Here is a 20,476-nt window from a genome sequence, read left to right as displayed (position 1 = left end):
GGGTTTAAAATGAATGGTTTTTGAAGAAAAAGATCAAATTGTAGAGTGCATTTTTAAATTTTCTTAAAAATCTTCCTTTTTCTCCATTTAACTTGAAAATGATAAGAGATACAGTAATGAAAAATAAAAAGGATATTTTTATCTAAAAAGCCCTACATTTCTATGTTGTATCTTTTTTCGTATCTCTTATCTTTTTCGAGTTACATGGAGGAAAATGAAAATTTTTAGGATTATTTCATTCATAGGAGATTCTGACCAATAGAAAGCTACAGAAATCTAAATTAAATCGATAATTTTTGATAATTTCCCGTCGTCAAGTATATGACGTCAGATGCCCTTCGTTGCTACGAAAAAATACATTCAGTGACATTAATGACAATTAATGTTTTAAAAATTATAAAAGTGATGACTTTCAACCGTAAAATATTTATAACACCTGTGTGTTTAATTGTATTAATTTGTACTTACATAAATAAATTACTTACACAATAAAATTTTGGTTTTCAACAGTTTTATTCATGAAATAATCGCAACAAATTGCACTCGATCTCTAAAATTAATATAGAATTTTTGCCCTCGTGACACTTTGACATAATTTCACTCGCCTTTGGCTCGTGAAATTGAAACTGTTAAAGTGTCACTCTTGAAAAATTCAATAATTGTAGAGCTCTTGTGCAATTACTACTGAAAATTTAAAAATGCGCTCTATAATTTGATCTTATTTTTTCAAAAACCATTCATTTTAATCCTGTCCAACTTTTTGAACACAGAAATAACACTGTAATAAAAAGTATTGTAGAAGGAAAACGATGTATTTAAATTTTGATGGATGAGGGGTTAAGGTGATACAGTAGCGATCAACAGATGGCAACAAACACGGTGCAATATTGCCAAAGTTCTGCAAACTTTCAAAAGTGAGGCAACAGTGCGTCGGTAATTCGACACTAACAGTGACGTTTATACTATCAAAAACAATAATTTTTATACACATAGGCGCGAAATGTTGCCAAGTCAATGACGTTCGATTTCTTGTTATAAAAAAATCGATTTTTAGTAGTTCCAAGATTACACAAAATCTAGGCATGGGATAAAAAAGTTTATTTGAAGAAAGTGTATTTTTTTGTCTTTCTTAATGGCGGTATAGTATATATAGTATATATAGTATATATAGTATATATAGTATATATAGTATATATAGTATATATAGTATATATAGTATATATAGTATATATAGTATATATAGTATATATAGTATATATAGTATATAGGCTCCTTTTCAGGTACAAGGTACAGGTATTCGCCAAAATTCGTCCGATAAGGTGTCATTTTTCAATGAAAATAGCCAGTTTTCAACCACAAATAACTCAAAAAGTATTGAGTTTTCAAAAAATAATTATAGAACAGTTTTTGCTTAAAATTAGGTTATCTAGCCTCTTCCGTGGCTATTTTAACCAAAACATTTTTCACCCCCGAGAAGTGGTGGGAACCGCCCCCAAGATAAAAGCGCACATCGGCATAGGATAGATTTGTTTCTTGAGCTATTCCCTACTTACTGTGAAAATATCAAGTAAATCGATGTAGTAGGATGGAATTCGGAGCCAAATACCCTCATTGACTGCCCTACTAGACCACATACTGAGAAATAATAAGTACTAGTATGCTTAACTAATAGTGAAAGAAAATATCGAGGGAAAGAGCGGACTAGAAAGAAAAGACTATCGTGGCTAAGAAACGTCCGACAATAATAAGACAGACAATAGTTTGCAATAATTGTAGTAGTCAACCTAAGGAGAGGGTACTTTAAAAAGCAGAAGAAGTAAAAAATAACCTTAGCGTACCTATTATTTGCTATGCTAAAGCCCAATATAACCTTGACTATTTCACTCATCTTAAAATTTTCACATAATCTGACCAATCACAAACCAAAGACAGCTTTTGTTTTCGCGAAAACACCAACTGTCTTTCAATTCCGATTGGTCTATCAGCTTCGTGTTTTCAACGACGTAATCATGGATACCGATCACAAAGCTTGACGCTTGCCAAAAAATTATTGTAGCTGTATACGTCAAAATGAGTCGTTTCGGTGGTACTTCAAACGAAGTTAAACCAAAACATTAAAGAAAATATACCGAGTAACACAAGAAAATCTAAATTTTATATATGGAGACAATTTATGATGTTCTGTGTGGATCGCAACTACAAATTAGATGCAGAAAATAACAACGAAAGACTAGCATTCATTCTAAAAGACTGGGCCTTCAACATGCGAAAAATTGATGGTAGTGATTACAAGGAGAGTGTTATTAAAACCATATGGAACACTACTGCAAAATTGGTACAAGAAAAATATTTCTGTGAGTACCAGAGACATATTGATCCTTTCAAAGATATAACCTTCAAAGAAGCGAGAGCGGCTCGTGATAGTAAGAGAACATTGTTGTAAACTGTACCCGATAAAAGGAAAATGAATTCTGTCGCTATGACTTCGGATGAATATAAAAATATGTGCTTACAATGGGACGAAGACACGCCAGAGGGACTCCAAAAGAAGTTTTTTTATAGATTTGGGTTACCTAGATCAAATGTATTATTATTAAATTCCTTCCTCTCATTCTACTGAATTTTTGACCTATCACTTTGTTCGTGAAATAGTCTAATAAAATACCACTCGTGATCTAATTTATCTTATAAGTCTGTCTTATTTCTAAACTCAACTGAGTTGCTTAAAGAAAACACCACTCGTCCTACGGACTCGTGGTGTTTTCAAGCAACTCAGTTTCGTTTAGAAGTAAATCGACAGACTTATCTCGAAAATTGAATCACTAGTGGTATTACTATTTAAAATTACCCATTGAGCTCAGTTTTGTCTTGTCCGACTTTATGCATGTGTGTACAAAAAGGGAATAAGAAAGCAGTAATTATGAGAAATAATAAAAAATGGCCAAATAATAATGAAGTACATAATGATCTAATTAAGCATAATAAAGAAGTTAAGACATTTTGTTAGAATCAAGAAAGCTCAATTAAAACGACTTGAAACTTTTTTTGTTTGTTAGTTCAAAACAGTAGTAAAGCTAGGTTTCCAAATGCTGGCCAATGTAATCTTGTTATATGTTACATCTCCATATAGTCGGGTATTTGTTAAATTTTATAATTTGCGCCAAATACATAATGTAGCTTGTGACCTGTTATATCTCATTATTTTGTATTTCCATGGTGATATATTTTACATTATTTTGATGTGCTTAGAAGGCCACAAAGGCGCAGAGTGCATCTCACAGACATTAAAATTTCTAGGCAATAACTTTAATTCAAGAAGGTTACTCAACACGCTATACACCAGAAATGTTAAATATTAGTCATACTGCGATAAATAGAGCCTGGCTTAGACATGAAATGTTTAGAGTTATTAGAAGATAACCTGATACACGTGCATGTCTTCCCATGCACGAAGACTCATTTTTACACTTAGGCAGTAATTTGGGTAACTATCTATTACTTCCAGAATCACACAAAAAACGAATTACTTTCATGAAAAAATTGACGCCCAAAAATTTTAATGTTAGTTTTTGGGAACAGAGAATGGGAACGGGTGTTCCCATTCTCTATTGTAATAGACGAATCAATAAAGCACTTCGTCCTTACCTCCGAAAAAAAAAAGACAAGACGGATCTTAATATTTCTTTTTGCCATCGATTCGTGAATGTGCCAGGAAATTTTGTGAACCGGAGCCATAATATAATATTGACAAACTGCTTACAAAAAACGCATTCTTAAAGTGCATCTCAAACAGTCAATAAAAAAAATTCAGAACTCGCCAATTATCAGCGCAAATGAGTTCAATTTTGTTAGTCGGGGGGTTTTTGGGGTCGCTGAAAACGACTATGACCTCAAAAGTAATCTCCGGAGTACCTGTTGCCAAGGATACGTACTGTTTACCTGGTCATTAAAATTCATTAAAAAATTAGTCAAAAATAATTACTCGGGGGTTTTTTGGGGCCTCTAACGAAGAATATGATATCGGTCATATGTGCCCCAAGTGATTTTCAGAGTACTTGGTGCTCAGGGTACCTACTGTTTAGCTCTCTTGTGGAGTTTTCGGCAAAAAAATTTATTAAAAAATTAGTCAAAAATAATTACTCGAGGATTTTTGGGGTCGCCAAACGACGAATATGACATCGTAAGCGATCTCTGGAATACCTGGTGCCCAGGGTACCTACTTCTTATGGAGTTTTCGGCAAATTCATTAAAAAATTAGCCAAAAATCACTACTTGGGGGTTTTTGGGTCGCTGACGACAAATATGACATCGGAAGTGATCTACGGATTACCTGGTACCCAGGGTACCTACTGTTTGCCTCGTTTTCTGGAGTTTTCGGCAAATTCATTAAATAATTAGTCAAACATAATTAGTTACGAGATAGACAGTAGGTACACTGGGCACCAGGTACACCGGAGATCACTTCCGATGTCATATTCGTCGTCAGAGACCCCAAAAATCCCTAAGTAATGAAATTTAACTAATTTTTTATTGAATTTGCCAAAAACTCCAGAAAACGAGGTAAACAGTAGGTACCCTGGATACCAAGTACTCCGTAGAGCACTTCCGATGTCATATTCGTCGTCAGCGACCCAAAAAACCCCAAGTAATGATTTTTGGCTAATTTTTTAATGAATTTGCCGAAAACTCCAGAAGAAGTAGGTACCCTGGGCACCAGGTATTCCGGAGATCGCTTCCGATGTCATATTCATCGTTAGCGGCCCCAAAAACACCCGAGTAATTATTTTTGTAATTAATTAAACAGTAGGTACCCTGTGCACCAGGTACTCCGGAAATTACTTCCGATGTCATATACGTCGTTAGCGGCCCCAAAAACCCCCTAGTAATGATTTTTGACTAATTTTTAATGAATTTGCCGAAAACTCCACAAGACGAGGTACACAGTAGGTACCCTGGGCACTAGGTACTCCGAAGATCACTTTTGACGTCATATTCGTTTTCAGCGACCCCAAAAACCCCCGAGTAACAAAATTTAACTCATTTCCGCCGATAATTGACGAGTTCTGAATTTTTTTATTGTCTGTTTGAGATGCATTTTAAGAATGCCTTTTTTGTATGCAGTTTTTCAATAATATATCACGGCTTCGGTTCACAAAGTTTCCTGGCGCATTCACGAATCGAATGCAAAAAGAATTATTAAGATCCGTCTTGTCCTTTTTTTTTCGGAGGTTCAGTGCTTTATTGCGTCGACTATAAATTACTCCGCGATTCAAAAACATATATCGGTGTGCTGCATCACTTTACGATTTGACAGACAAAAAATAAATTGAAAATAAAAGTTGGCAAAAATTTAAACGCGTTTATCTAAAAATTACTTTGCGGTAGCCATTGTAACTCAAAAACTACTTGACCGATCCACCTGAAATTTTGTATATAGAGGAGCAGATTTTCTAAATGCATTTTGTCCATATTTTGTAATTTTGGCAAATAGAGAAAAACTGCTACGCGTTTGGCAAGCAATTAAACGAAAAACTGATATACTTAAAAAAGGGATAAAAAATCATTCAAATATTATACTTATATGCCAAAAATCTAGTATAAACAATATCCCAAAAAACTTGAAAAAACTGTTGGACAAACGGCATTTAGATTGTCATCCTTGGACAAAACGCATTTTGATTGTCTACACAAAGCTGTATGACTGACTTCTGGTAGTAACGATGTAATAAAGCTCAAGTAACTTCATACAAATAGTATTTTAAAAATGAATAACCATTTTCAATTTCGCTGCAAAACGAAAATACAGCCGAACCATATTCCAGTCCAATCAGAGAGTACTGCAAGCACCTCTACCGGTTTCGAAACTTATTAGTCTCTCATCAGGAGGCACATATGCTGCTCTCCCTGATCCAACCAAAACAAACCCCAGCGTGCAGTCCCGAATTGCAACGAACGAAATGGCATAGATGCCCTAGCGGCAACTGCTAGCAAAAGACTAAATTTTCACTCTAATGGCATATAACATATCCCACCAGAATGAAAACAATGGGAACCTTCTCTGGTTACACCTCCGAGGCTTCTACAATTTGCAAGCCATACGGATGCTGAGCCTAAGGAAGATGAGGGAATTCTACAATTTACAATTCACGTCACATCTGCTCAGCGCGGTAAAGTTCCAACGAGACTGGTTCCCTTCATACTCCACACAGAGTAAATGTAAATCAAAAATGAATAACCATTTTCAATTTCGCTGCAAAACGAAAATACAGCCGAACCATATTCCAGTCCAATCAGAGAGTACTGCAAGCACCTCTACCGGTTTCGAAACTTATTAGTCTCTCATCAGGAGGCACATATGCTGCTCTCCCTGATCCAACCAAAACAAACCCCAGCGTGCAGTCCCGAATTGCAACGAACGAAATGGCATAGATGCCCTAGCGGCAACTGCTAGCAAAAGACTAAATTTTCACTCTAATGGCATATAACATATCCCACCAGAATGAAAACAATGGGAACCTTCTCTGGTTACACCTCCGAGGCTTCTACAATTTGCAAGCCATACGAATGCTGAGCCTAAGGAAGATGAGGGAATTCTACAATTTACAATTCACGTCACATCTGCTCAGCGCGGTAAAGTTCCAACGAGACTGGTTCCCTTCATACTCCACACAGAGTAAATGTAAATCAAAAATGAATAACCATTTTCAATTTCGCTGCAAAACGAAAATACAGCCGAACCATATTCCAGTCCAATCAGAGAGTACTGCAAGCACCTCTACCGGTTTCGAAACTTATTAGTCTCTCATCAGGAGGCACATATGCTGCTCTCCCTGATCCAACCAAAACAAACCCCAGCGTGCAGTACCGAATTGCAACGAACGAAATGGCATAGATGCCCTAGCGGCAACTGCTAGCAAAAGACTAAATTTTCACTCTAATGGCATATAACATATCCCACCAGAATGAAAACAATGGGAACCTTCTCTGGTTACACCTCCGAGGCTTCTACAATTTGCAAGCCATACGGATGCTGAGCCTAAGGAAGATGAGGGAATTCTACTATTTACAATTCACGTCACATCTGCTCAGCGCGGTAAAGTTCCAACGAGACTGGTTCCCTTCATAATCCACACAGAGTAAATGTAAATCAAAAATGAATAACCATTTTCAATTTCGCTGCAAAACGAAAATACAGCCGAACCATATTCCAGTCCAATCAGAGAGTACTGCAAGCACCTCTACCGGTTTCGAAACTTATTAGTCTCTCATCAGGAGGCACATATGCTGCTCTCCCTGATCCAACCAAAACAAACCCCAGCGTGCAGTCCCGAATTGCAACGAACGAAATGGCATAGATGCCCTAGCGGCAACTGCTAGCAAAAGACTAAATTTTCACTCTAATGGCATATAACATATCCCACCAGAATGAAAACAATGGGAACCTTCTCTGGTTACACCTCCGAGGCTTCTACAATTTGCAAGCCATACGGATGCTGAGCCTAAGGAAGATGAGGGAATTCTACAATTTACAATTCACGTCACATCTGCTCAGCGCGGTAAAGTTCCAACGAGACTGGTTCCCTTCATACTCCACACAGAGTAAATGTAAATCAAAAATGAATAACCATTTTCAATTTCGCTGCAAAACGAAAATACAGCCGAACCATATTCCAGTCCAATCAGAGAGTACTGCAAGCACCTCTACCGGTTTCGAAACTTATTAGTCTCTCATCAGGAGGCACATATGCTGCTCTCCCTGATCCAACCAAAACAAACCCCAGCGTGCAGTCCCGAATTGCAACGAACGAAATGGCATAGATGCCCTAGCGGCAACTGCTAGCAAAAGACTAAATTTTCACTCTAATGGCATATAACATATCCCACCAGAATGAAAACAATGGGAACCTTCTCTGGTTACACCTCCGAGGCTTCTACAATTTGCAAGCCATACGGATGCTGAGCCTAAGGAAGATGAGGGAATTCTACAATTTACAATTCACGTCACATCTGCTCAGCGCGGTAAAGTTCTAACGAGACTGGTTCCCTTCATACTCCACACAGAGTAAATGTAAATCAAAAATGAATAACCATTTTCAATGTCGCTGCAAAACGAAAATACAGCCGAACCATATTCCAGTCCAATCAGAGAGTACTGCAAGCACCTCTACCGGTTTCGAAACTTATTAGTCTCTCATCAGGAGGCACATATGCTGCTCTCCCTGATCCAACCAAAACAAACCCCAGCGTGCAGTCCCGAATTGCAACGAACGAAATGGCATAGATGCCCTAGCGGCAACTGCTAGCAAAAGACTAAATTTTCACTCTAATGGCATATAACATATCCCACCAGAATGAAAACAATGGGAACCTTCTCTGGTTACACCTCCGAGGCTTCTACAATTTGCAAGCCATACGGATGCTGAGCCTAAGGAAGATGAGGGAATTCTACAATTTACAATTCACGTCACATCTGCTCAGCGCGGTAAAGTTCCAACGAGACTGGTTCCCTTCATACTCCACACAGAGTAAATGTAAATCAAAAATGAATAACCATTTTCAATTTCGCTGCAAAACGAAAATACAGCCGAACCATATTCCAGTCCAATCAGAGAGTACTGCAAGCACCTCTACCGGTTTCGAAACTTATTAGTCTCTCATCAGGAGGCACATATGCTGCTCTCCCTGATCCAACCAAAAACAAACCCCAGCGTGCAGTCCCGAATTGCAACGACCGAAATGGCATAGATGCCCTAGCGGCAACTGCTAGCAAAAGACTAAATTTTCACTCTAATGGCATATAACATATCCCACCAGAATGAAAACAATGGGAACCTTCTCTGGTTACACCTCCGAGGCTTCTACAATTTGCAAGCCATACGGATGCTGAGCCTAAGGAAGATGAGGGAATTCTACAATTTACAATTCACGTCACATCTGCTCAGCGCGGTAAAGTTCCAACGAGACTGGTTCCCTTCATACTCCACACAGAGTAAATGTAAATCAAAAATGAATAACAAAAATCAAAAATAAATTGAAAATGGTTATTCATTTTTGATTTACATTTACTCTGTGTGGAGTATGAAGGGAACCAGTCTCGTTGGAACTTTACCGCGCTGAGCAGATGTGACGTGAATTGTAAATTGTAGAATTCCCTCATCTTCCTTAGGCTCAGCATCCGTATGGCTTGCAAATTGTAGAAGCCTCGGAGGTGTAACCAGAGAAGGTTCCCATTGTTTTCATTCTGGTGGGATATGTTATATGCCATTAGAGTGAAAATTTAGTCTTTTGATAGCAGTTGCCGCTAGGGCATCTATGCCATTTCGTTCGTTGCAATTCGGGACTGCACGCTGGGGTTTTTTTTTGGTTGGATCAGGGAGAGCAGCATATGTGCCTCCTGATGAGAGACTAATAAGTTTCGAAACCGGTAGAGGTGCTTGTAGTACTCTCTGATTGGACTGGAATATGGTTCGGCTGTATTTTCGTTTTGCAGCGAAATTGAAAATGGTTATTCATTTTTGATTTACATTTACTCTGTGTGGAGTATGAAGGGAACCAGTCTCGTTGGAACTTTACCGCGCTGAGCAGATGTGACGTGAATTGTAAATTGTAGAATTCCCTCATCTTCCTTAGGCTCAGCATCCGTATGGCTTGCAAATTGTAGAAGCCTCGGAGGTGTAACCAGAGAAGGTTCCCATTGTTTTCATTCTGGTGGGATATGTTATATGCCATTAGAGTGAAAATTTAGTCTTTTGCTAGCAGTTGCCGCTAGGGCATCTATGCCATTTCGTTCGTTGCAATTCGGGACTGCACGCTGGGGTTTGTTTTGGTTGGATCAGGGAGAGCAGCATATGTGCCTCCTGATGAGAGACTAATAAGTTTCGAAAACGGTAGAGGTGCTTGCAGTACTCTCTGATTGGACTGGAATATGGTTCGGCTGTATTTTCGTTTTGCAGCGAAATTGAAAATGGTTATTCATTTTTGATTTACATTTACTCTGTGTGGAGTATGAAGGGAACCAGTCTCGTTGGAACTTTACCGCGCTGAGCAGATGTGACGTGAATTGTAAATTGTAGAATTCCCTCATCTTCCTTAGGCTCAGCATCCGTATGGCTTGCAAATTGTAGAAGCCTCGGAGGTGTAACCAGAGAAGGTTCCCATTGTTTTCATTCTGGTGGGATATGTTATATGCCATTAGAGTGAAAATTTAGTCTTTTGCTAGCAGTTGCCGCTAGGGCATCTATGCCATTTCGTTCGTTGCAATTCGGGACTGCACGCTGGGGTTTGTTTTGGTTGGATCAGGGAGAGCAGCATATGTGCCTCCTGATGAGAGACTAATAAGTTTCGAAACCGGTAGAGGTGCTTGCAGTACTCTCTGATTGGACTGGAATATGGTTCGGCTGTATTTTCGTTTTGCAGCGAAATTGAAAATGGTTATTCATTTTTGATTTACATTTACTCTGTGTGGAGTATGAAGGGAACCAGTCTCGTTGGAACTTTACCGCGCTGAGCAGATGTGACGTGAATTGTAAATTGTAGAATTCCCTCATCTTCCTTAGGCTCAGCATCCGTATGGCTTGCAAATTGTAGAAGCCTCGGAGGTGTAACCAGAGAAGGTTCCCATTGTTTTCATTCTGGTGGGATATGTTATATGCCATTAGAGTGAAAATTTAGTCTTTTGCTAGCAGTTGCCGCTAGGGCATCTATGCCATTTCGTTCGTTGCAATTCGGGACTGCACGCTGGGGTTTGTTTTGGTTGGATCAGGGAGAGCAGCATATGTGCCTCCTGATGAGAGACTAATAAGTTTCGAAACCGGTAGAGGTGCTTGCAGTACTCTCTGATTGGACTGGAATATGGTTCGGCTGTATTTTCGTTTTGCAGCGAAATTGAAAATGGTTATTCATTTTTGATTTACATTTACTCTGTGTGGAGTATGAAGGGAACCAGTCTCGTTGGAACTTTACCGCGCTGAGCAGATGTGACGTGAATTGTAAATTGTAGAATTCCCTCATCTTCCTTAGGCTCAGCATCCGTATGGCTTGCAAATTGTAGAAGCCTCGGAGGTGTAACCAGAGAAGGTTCCCATTGTTTTCATTCTGGTGGGATATGTTATATGCCATTAGAGTGAAAATTTAGTCTTTTGCTAGCAGTTGCCGCTAGGGCATCTATGCCATTTCGTTCGTTGCAATTCGGGACTGCACGCTGGGGTTTGTTTTGGTTGGATCAGGGAGAGCAGCATATGTGCCTCCTGATGAGAGACTAATAAGTTTCGAAACCGGTAGAGGTGCTTGCAGTACTCTCTGATTGGACTGGAATATGGTTCGGCTGTATTTTCGTTTTGCAGCGAAATTGAAAATGGTTATTCATTTTTGATTTACATTTACTCTGTGTGGAGTATGAAGGGAACCAGTCTCGTTGGAACTTTACCGCGCTGAGCAGATGTGACGTGAATTGTAAATTGTAGAATTCCCTCATCTTCCTTAGGCTCAGCAACCGTATGGCTTGCAAATTGTAGAAGCCTCGGAGGTGTAACCAGAGAAGGTTCCCATTGTTTTCATTCTGGTGGGATATGTTATATGCCATTAGAGTGAAAATTTAGTCTTTTGCTAGCAGTTGCCGCTAGGGCATCTATGCCATTTCGTTCGTTGCAATTCGGGACTGCACGCTGGGGTTTGTTTTGGTTGGATCAGGGAGAGCAGCATATGTGCCTCCTGATGAGAGACTAATAAGTTTCGAAACCGGTAGAGGTGCTTGCAGTACTCTCTGATTGGACTGGAATATGGTTCGGCTGTATTTTCGTTTTGCAGCGAAATTGAAAATGGTTATTCATTTTTGATTAACATTTACTCTGTGTGGAGTATGAAGGGAACCAGTCTCGTTGGAACTTTACCGCGCTGAGCAGATGTGACGTGAATTGTAAATTGTAGAATTCCCTCATCTTCCTTAGGCTCAGCATCCGTATGGCTTGCAAATTGTAGAAGCCTCGGAGGTGTAACCAGAGAAGGTTCCCATTGTTTTCATTCTGGTGGGATATGTTATATGCCATTAGAGTCAAATAGTATTTTATTTGTAAATACAAACTATTGTTGAAAAATGAATGGAACAATAATGGTATTTTACATGTCATAAATGTCCCCATTGTCATCATCATTGCAATCACAACACTCAGCTCCTTCGATAACATCATCATCCTCAGTTTCACCAAGGATAGCTTGATTCCCATTTTGCTCACCAGTGTCAGAAAGAATTGGTTGTAGCCATGTTAGCTCGGGATCGTTGACTCAATTCGTCTCTGATAGTTCCACTAAGAGTTTCGAGAGGCTCTGGAGTTTTTTTGGTTTAATTTGGTTTTGAAGTTCTACAGTAGGTAGGTTTAAAGTCGAAAGCTTCTTTCAACGTTTCAATAATGTTTGGAATTGTTTGGATGGATCATCATTTCTGTAGAACAGTTCGGTCTTAAGCAAAATATCGTTGTTGTTTTGTGATCTCTTAATAATAATTCGTTTGGCTGCACTGATTCCTTCAACTTTTTAAGTGGTTAACGCACTTTTTATATCATAAACTGTCCAGTCTCTACCACGTTGTTAACTTCTCCCTTCTTGGAGTAAATGTCATAATATTGTGTAGGGGTTTTTATTGTGCTGTAGGATCGTGTATCTTTTTCAATTTGTCCGAAAACACGGTCCGCGTACCGGAAAAATAAGTACCACAGATTTAATAGTTTGTGGGGCATCTCTGTACAGCCATAATATGACCAAATGCATCATGTGTGCATTTTTATTCTGAACCGTACAACCATCTGCGAATAGTCTTAACTGTTTTATATCTGATCCACATTCAGATTTATTAAGAAAATGGCGTAGATCAGAACTTGTTTCTGCAGATCCCCTTTTTGCTTGATGTTCCATCTAGGTGTAGAAAACAGGCTTTTTAATAGCCACGTCCGTTACACAAAAACAATGAAAAACAAATGCTGGGCGTAAAATGCATCTTGAATAGGAACTAGGTAAGACTTGAACCTGCTGAAGGTCAAAACAGTAGGAAACAGTGTGTTCCCGTTTTTCATTCATTAGTTTAAAAAATTGTTTGGCCCGTATTTTATGTACACGTAGAGAAGTTCTTAGTTTCTCTATTTCAGTTTTATCTTTGCAAAGGCTAACAGAAATTTGGGTCCTTACACAAAAGCCACATACGTCAGTAACAAGGCTTCCAAATGCAATATTAAAATGAGTATTAAAGATCCTACTAAAATACTCGTAATTTACTTTCAAATTCTCAGCAGTACTCTGATTGTACAGATGCCATAAAATAGTATGTTTTCAGATGATAAATAAATGCGCCGAGATTTAGCACGCCCGTAATGACATTCATGTCCTTACAAACTGGCTTTAAATTTTTTAACAGCTTCAAATTTTTCAACATTCTTGATAGACCGTTTGTCACCTCCACGTTTCTCAACAATACCACTGCGATTGCATTTTTCTTTTTATCAGTTTGTTTTTACCAGTTATATGTTTTTTTTTTCTGCTACCACGGTCCGTATCACCAACTACAGGATCCCCTGTCACAACTACATCCATTATTTTATATTGTTTTGTTGAAAATTGGAAAAACAATCGCGCGTAAAACAAACTTAACAGTACAGACACCAAGTATACAACGACAATGACTGCCAATGACAAACAAATCGCAATTAGTCCATAGCGCACGGACAAACTTCGGTTAGTTTGTCTACCGTCAATGGACATACAGCACATAGAAAGTCCAAGGTATTTTGTTTATTTAATTTTCAGACAACATAATTCATTTAGAACCTCTTTTGTGACACAAAATGGTGGCTCTATACATATAGTTTGCGATGCCATCTTTAGTTGAAAATTTAAAAAAATGGACAAAATGCATATAGAAAGTCTGCTAAAATATTATATTTTCTTTAGACAGTTCGTGAGGTACGCTGTGGAGATACTTTTTGTTTTATGCTTATTTTATACTTATTTATAAATATGTTGAGTTTCACCCTTCTTTTGCAAAAAATGCATTGTTTGTGACTTTTGAGTGATACCAAAAAGTCAAAAATCGTTAAAACTAAAACAGCTCGACAGCGTAACCTCAAGAAACTCATAAGCTAATAAAATATTTTTGAATTTATTGTTTACCATGATCCAATAATGAGTTCTGATGTCCACAGCAAATCTATTGTTTTTGAGGTTTTATTAAAAATTTGCCACCGTTGGCTTATTTTTTAATATTTTTTGTTGAATTCTTCCTAATATTCTATGAATTGTACTGATTATGCCTATTTAATTTAAAAAAATAAAATAATAATTGTACCATATTTTCAAAAAAAAATCACAAAATGTGCTTGAAATGTAGATTTCAAATCCTGCGCCCTCCCCGCCCTTAAGGATAGCTATGACAAGGTTTTGATAGGCAACCCATGCAGGTAATATTTGTATATGTATGAAATTAATAAAAAAAATGGTTGATCCGGAAAGCCGATGGGTGTAGGTACGCAGAGGCGGCTTTACCTACTATGCAGGGTGTGCGGTACACACGGGCGCCGGGATGTTGAGGGCGCCAAGCGCCAAAAAGAGGGTCCTTTACTTTTTTTCAACATAAAATATGAATTTTTTTTAATTATGAGGCGGAAGATGAATCAGTAACTGACGCGAAAATACATTTTAAAGTAAACTTTTACTATTACCTATTAGCATTGTTTATATAGGGAGATAGTTGGTCAGCCCAATAGGAAAATTTGTTTGATTCAAATTGAGACAGTCGCCAGATGTCCCCACAATTTCTGTCAGATTCGCAACGTCAGAATGCATAGACACCAAGTTGGATACGATCCTATTCATAACACCCCAACTCGCATACATATTAAGAAAAATAAATATATATGGAAGAATATATTTAGAAATTGAATTAATGGTGTCATGCTACTATAGATTAAATATATAATAGCATGACATCATTAATTCAATTTCTAAATATATTCTTCCTTATATATTTATTTTTCTTAATATGTATGCGAGTTGGGGTGTTATGAATAGGATCGTATCTAACTTGGTGTCTATGCATTTTGACGTTGCGACCCTGACAGAAATTGTGGGGACATCTGGTGACTGTCTCAATTTGAATCAAACAAATTTTCGTATTGGGTTGATCAACTATCCCTATATAAGCAATGCTATTAGATACCGCAATTACTAATTTTGACGAACGCTTCGAACTTTTAAAGAAAAATAATGACCCTTTTTCGTTCCTTCAAAAATTAAAACACTGGAAGGATTTAGAGTTAGATATAAAAAGAGCATATTGTTCTAATTTAGAAAATAAATTGTGTCATGTTGGCTCTTCAGACGTAGATGGGTTTGAGCTGTTTAATGAAATAGAATTATTACCAATTTTTATCGTTGATTCTACTACACCTTTGGATATATTTAAAATCTTCTTCTTTAAGTGCCATCTTCGCGACGGAGGTCGGCAATCATCCAAGCTATTTGGATTTTAGAGACGGCTGCTCTGAAAAGTTCATTTGATGTACAACCGTATCATTCTCTCAGGTTGCGCAGCCACAATATTCTGCGTCTCCCTAAGCTTTTTCTTCCTTGAATATTTCCCTGCATAATGAGTTAAAGCAAGTTGTATCTCTCTTCACGTGTAATATGTCCCAGATATTTCAATTTTTCTGGTTTTGATTGTATTTAGGACATACATTCCTTTATTCATCTTTCTCAGAACCTCTTTTTTTTCTGACGTGTTCTGTCCACGATATTTTCATAATTCTTCTGTACACCCACAGCTCGAATGATTCTAGTTTTTCATTAATGCAGCATTCAATGTCCAATCAAGGTTATTTTAAATTAATTGTATACAAATAAATTACTTTCAGTGTTCCCAAATTTGTTCACTGCTCTTAGAATTTACCTCACATTGCCAGTGACAATAGCGCACAGTGAAATATCATTTGCTAAATTAAAAATAATTAAAAATTATCTAAGGTCAACATTGTCGCAAAGTCGATTGACAAATTTATCACTAGTAAGTATTGAACATGAAATAAAAATTGAAGTAAGTGATATTATTCAAGACTTTTCTAATGCAAAAGCACGAAAAGTATCTTTTTTATAATTATATATTGTAGTATGTACCTATGTGCGTCCTGTAATAATTCGTTAATAATTTATTATTTTTTAATAATCACAAAGTTGTTCTTTTTTATTCATCTAACCAAATTCTTCCTAAAAATACTATTTATTCGTGTACTCAAACCTGTCAAATTTCCTCAACCAATTTTCAACCTTACCTCATACATAAAAAAGTTCATTTTTAATTAAATATTTTTAACAGATTTGAGTAGGTTGTTCTGACGCCGCCGTGAATACCTATTGGCTTCCGCCCGATATCATTTAATATTGCACTATTTGCATGTGGATTTTTATTTACATTATAAGCGTACCTAATACCCTCTAATACCCTGTGTACTAGTACATACTTGGTAGGTACCTATTCGACTATTCCATTTTGACTGCGCGTCTACTAAATGGCGCCAGGGCATCGACTGCACACGGGCGCTACATTGGCTAGAGCCGCCTCAGGAAGGTAGACCTAGATTCGGATCCCATACTATTATTGTAACAAGCAACCTCCTCCTCCTAAGTGCCTTCTCTATTGAGGTTGGCGATCAATATGGCAAATTTCTCTCTGGTCTGGGCTTGATGAATTAAGTCATTCCCTGTTGTGTGGATCCAATTTTTGATGTTTCGGAGCCAGGATTTTTTCCTATCCCTTTTACCTTTGATTTTGCCTTCTAATATTACCTGGAGCTGCTCAAATTCCCTATGGCGCATTATGTGTCCTAGATATGACGTCTTTCTAATTTTGATTGTATTGACCAGATGAGAACGTGTGTTCATTATTTCCAGTACTTCTTCATTTGTTGTTCTGCTGGTCCAGCTTATCCTTAGCATTCGGCGGTACATCCACGTTTTGAATGAATACAGTTTGTTGACGTCATACTGTTTTAATGTCCAGGTCTCACAGCCATATAGTAATAGAGAACACACATGTAACACTTTAGTGTTCTCAATCTTATTGTGATTGATAGCTTGAGGTTACAGAGCATTTAACGCATGTTCATGAAGCCAGACCTTGCTATTTCAATACGTCTTCTAACTGCTTTTGAGTGGTCTAGCTGACTGTAACAAGCAACGAATACCTAATATTTGCCCAATATAATTTAATCAAGAAATTGACTTCGCTCTTAGGAAAGTATTTATTTATAACAGTCGCAGATATATTCAAGAAGTTAAGCTAAAAGTGGGGGGGTATGGTTTGAAATATTTAATTTATTTTATTATTTCAAATAAAAGTGTATACTTTCAAGAATACTCTCTGAAATTTTCAAAATAATCGGAGAAAAATTACCAGAGATACAGCGTGTTGAATATCCCTACCTTCGACTCGCTTTGCCGCGACTTCGCGCCAGCACGCTTGAGCGTAGTGAGAAACGTTAAACAACTGTTCGCCTTCTCTTTTGTAGATTACTCCTCGATTCAAAAAACATTCCAATGTGCATCACTCTACGATTTGGCAGACAAATAAGAAGATGAAGATGCAGTTGTCAAAGCTTTAAACGCATTTTTCTCAAAACTGCTTTATCAAATGCGGTGAACATTGTAACTGAAAAACTACTCGGCCGATCTACCTGATATTTTGCACAGAATTTCTTTAGATATTTCGTGAGGTAACAACGTCGAGATATTTTTCTGTTTTTGCTTATTTTTTGTTCAACGATAATAAATCTGTTAATTTTCACAAAATTTTTACCAAAAATTTAATTTTTTTGATTTCTGAGTGATACCAAAAATTCAAAAATCATTAAAAATAAAAAAAACTCGACCTTGTGACCTCGAGAAACTCATAAACTAATTAAATATTTTTAAATTTTTTGTTTCATATGATCTAGTGACGAGTTCTGATGTCCACCGCAAAATCCATTTTGTTGTGAGCGGCCTGTCAAGATTTGTCACCAATGGCTTATTTTTCAATATTTTTGACTGAATTTTTTTCAAATATTCTTTGAATTGGAGTTAATATGTTAATTTAATTTAACTAATATAATAATAAATAAAATAATTGTACCATAGCTTCGAAAAAATTCACAAAAATGTGCTTGATATGTTGATTTAAAACCACCCCCCCCCTTCAGTATCGTGATAGACTTGCTAGGTACCGCACGTATTTCTATCAACAAAACCAGTGTTAATTACCGATATCGGCTATTAATTATTTAATTTTTACTTTGTAAACTAGTTTAAACTCTTTTTGCGGTAAAGTGTACGGAGTGTAAATAGCTCCCCCTAAATGGGGGAAGCTGTAAATATAAAGACGCCGTTAGGTGCAACGATTAATCAGACAGTGAGTGTAAATAACTCTAAAAGTGATGCGAATTATGAATCGGTCCCCGTACAAGAGATGGATACCACTGCTTGTTCTGAAGCAACAGCTAGAACCAGTCGTCAGCTCATTAGTGATAATGAAAAGGATATTCATAAACAAAACAAAATACCTAAACTTTTTAACCTAAGGAATGGAGATAAGTATAATTTGAATAATATTTGTGTTTATATCGAACGGAAAAATATTCAAAATGGAGGCCGGTTGCATCCATTATTTATTGGAGATTTATTACATAAGAAATTGAACGTTAAGAATATTATTCAAATTCGAAGCGTTGGAAAAAATAGAATAAAAGTTTGTCTAAAAACATGTTCTGATGCCAATGCTTTGGTAAACAATCCTCTTTTATCAGAAAATGATCTTGTAGCGTTTATACCAAATCATTTATTGGAAATTAAGGGTTTGATAAGAGACGTTGATACTCAATACGATACGAAATATATTTTAGATAACATAACATCTCCCGCTACAGTAGTTGATGTTAAACGTACACATCGTAGAATAGAAAAGGATGGTGATATACAGTATGTCCCCAAAAAAACCGTCATTGTAACCTTTGAAGGGAATATTTTACCCAATTATATTTCAATAAATAGTGTTTATTTCTCGGTAGAGCGGTTTTTCAGCAGAATTACCCAATGTTTCCGGTGTCTGCTTTTTGGACACATTTCCGGGAACTGTAAAAAGGTTGAGGAATTGTGCATTAAATGTAGTAACGTAAAAGGCGAAAATCACGTTTGTAACGATTCAGAAATTCGCTGTATATATTGCAAAACTAATGACCATGTTTCCATTTCAAGAAAATGTCCGCATTATGAGAAACAGCGTAAAATTAAGAATATTATGGTTGTGGAGAATATTTCCTTTATTGAAGCAAGAGAAAAATATGAAATGTCTTATTCGGGAATATCTGTCAAAAATAGTTTTTCTATTTTGTCCAACGAAAATTTTCCGCCTTTACCAGCAGTTGAATCCAGGTCTGGAAATTCTAACTCCTTTTTACACTCCAATTTTAATAAAAATAGCAATTATGTTTTGCCCACACATCCTACACGTAGTCCTACCGGCAACAGCAATAAAAAACGTCGAATCTCTAATGACACTCCTCCTCCACAACCGATGTTCCCTTTTCAGTTTGGCCCTAATCAACCACTGCCTCGAAATAATAATCCACCAACTTATCAAGATTTAAATAATAAAAACATTGTAAAGTCAATTGCAGATTTTATAGTTGATTTTTTAAAAAGTATTCATACTATTGAAGATATAAAAAATTTAAATAATGATTTAATTCAAACAAGAATAAATAAAGTGTTGGAGGACACATGTAAAAAGTAACCTTCACTCCATTACTAAAGACATTAAATATTTGTCAGTGGAACGCACGTTCTGCTGTTTCCAATAAAAATAGTTTAATGCATTATCTTGTAAATAATAATATTGATGTGGCAATAATAAGTGAAACATGGTTTAAACCCAACAAAGTATATAGTTTTGTAGGTTATAATGTAATTCGTAAGGATAGACAAGATGGTTTTTCTGGAGTTTGCATTTTGGTCAAAAAATCGATTTCACACCTAGAATTAAGCATAGTTTCCAATTTTAATGTCGACCTTCTTGTTTGTGGTATTAATATTAAATTCAACAATAAAATTTTAAGTATAATTTCCGTTTATAGGGCACCGGACATTAAAACCAACACGACTGATTGGGTAAATATTTTTTCGCAATTTTCAACTCCATGTATTATTGGTGGGGATTTTAACGCGCATCATTCTACCTGGGGATCGCATAAAAACGATTCTATTGGTAAACAACTCATTGAAGCAAGTAATAATTGTGATTTTGTAGTTATGAATACGGGCGAACCTACGTGCATTACCCGGCCAGGCTGCAATGATTCTATGATAGATGTTACCTTTTGCTCCTCGGATGTAGCTAGTGATATAGATTGGGCAGTTTACTCTGACACACTAGGATCGAATCATTTTATGATAAAAATAACTCTTGCAA

At 36.9% G+C, this 20,476-nt stretch overlaps 1 protein-coding gene across 3 annotated transcripts in view; it reads right to left on the bottom strand.

The window, feature by feature from the left end:
* LOC114329496 (cell adhesion molecule Dscam2) overlaps nt 1-20,476 on the bottom strand; it is a 1,422,998-nt gene that overhangs the window by 144,996 nt on the left and 1,257,526 nt on the right. The gene's annotated exons all lie outside the window — the stretch shown is intronic.

The sequence above is a fragment of the Diabrotica virgifera genome, chromosome 6, assembly GCF_917563875.1.
Source record: "Diabrotica virgifera virgifera chromosome 6, PGI_DIABVI_V3a".
In the NCBI taxonomy this organism is placed as follows: Eukaryota; Metazoa; Arthropoda; class Insecta; order Coleoptera; family Chrysomelidae; genus Diabrotica; species Diabrotica virgifera.
The sequence above is the reverse complement of the archived record's forward strand: the minus strand, read 5'-3'. Positions and strand labels throughout refer to the sequence as shown.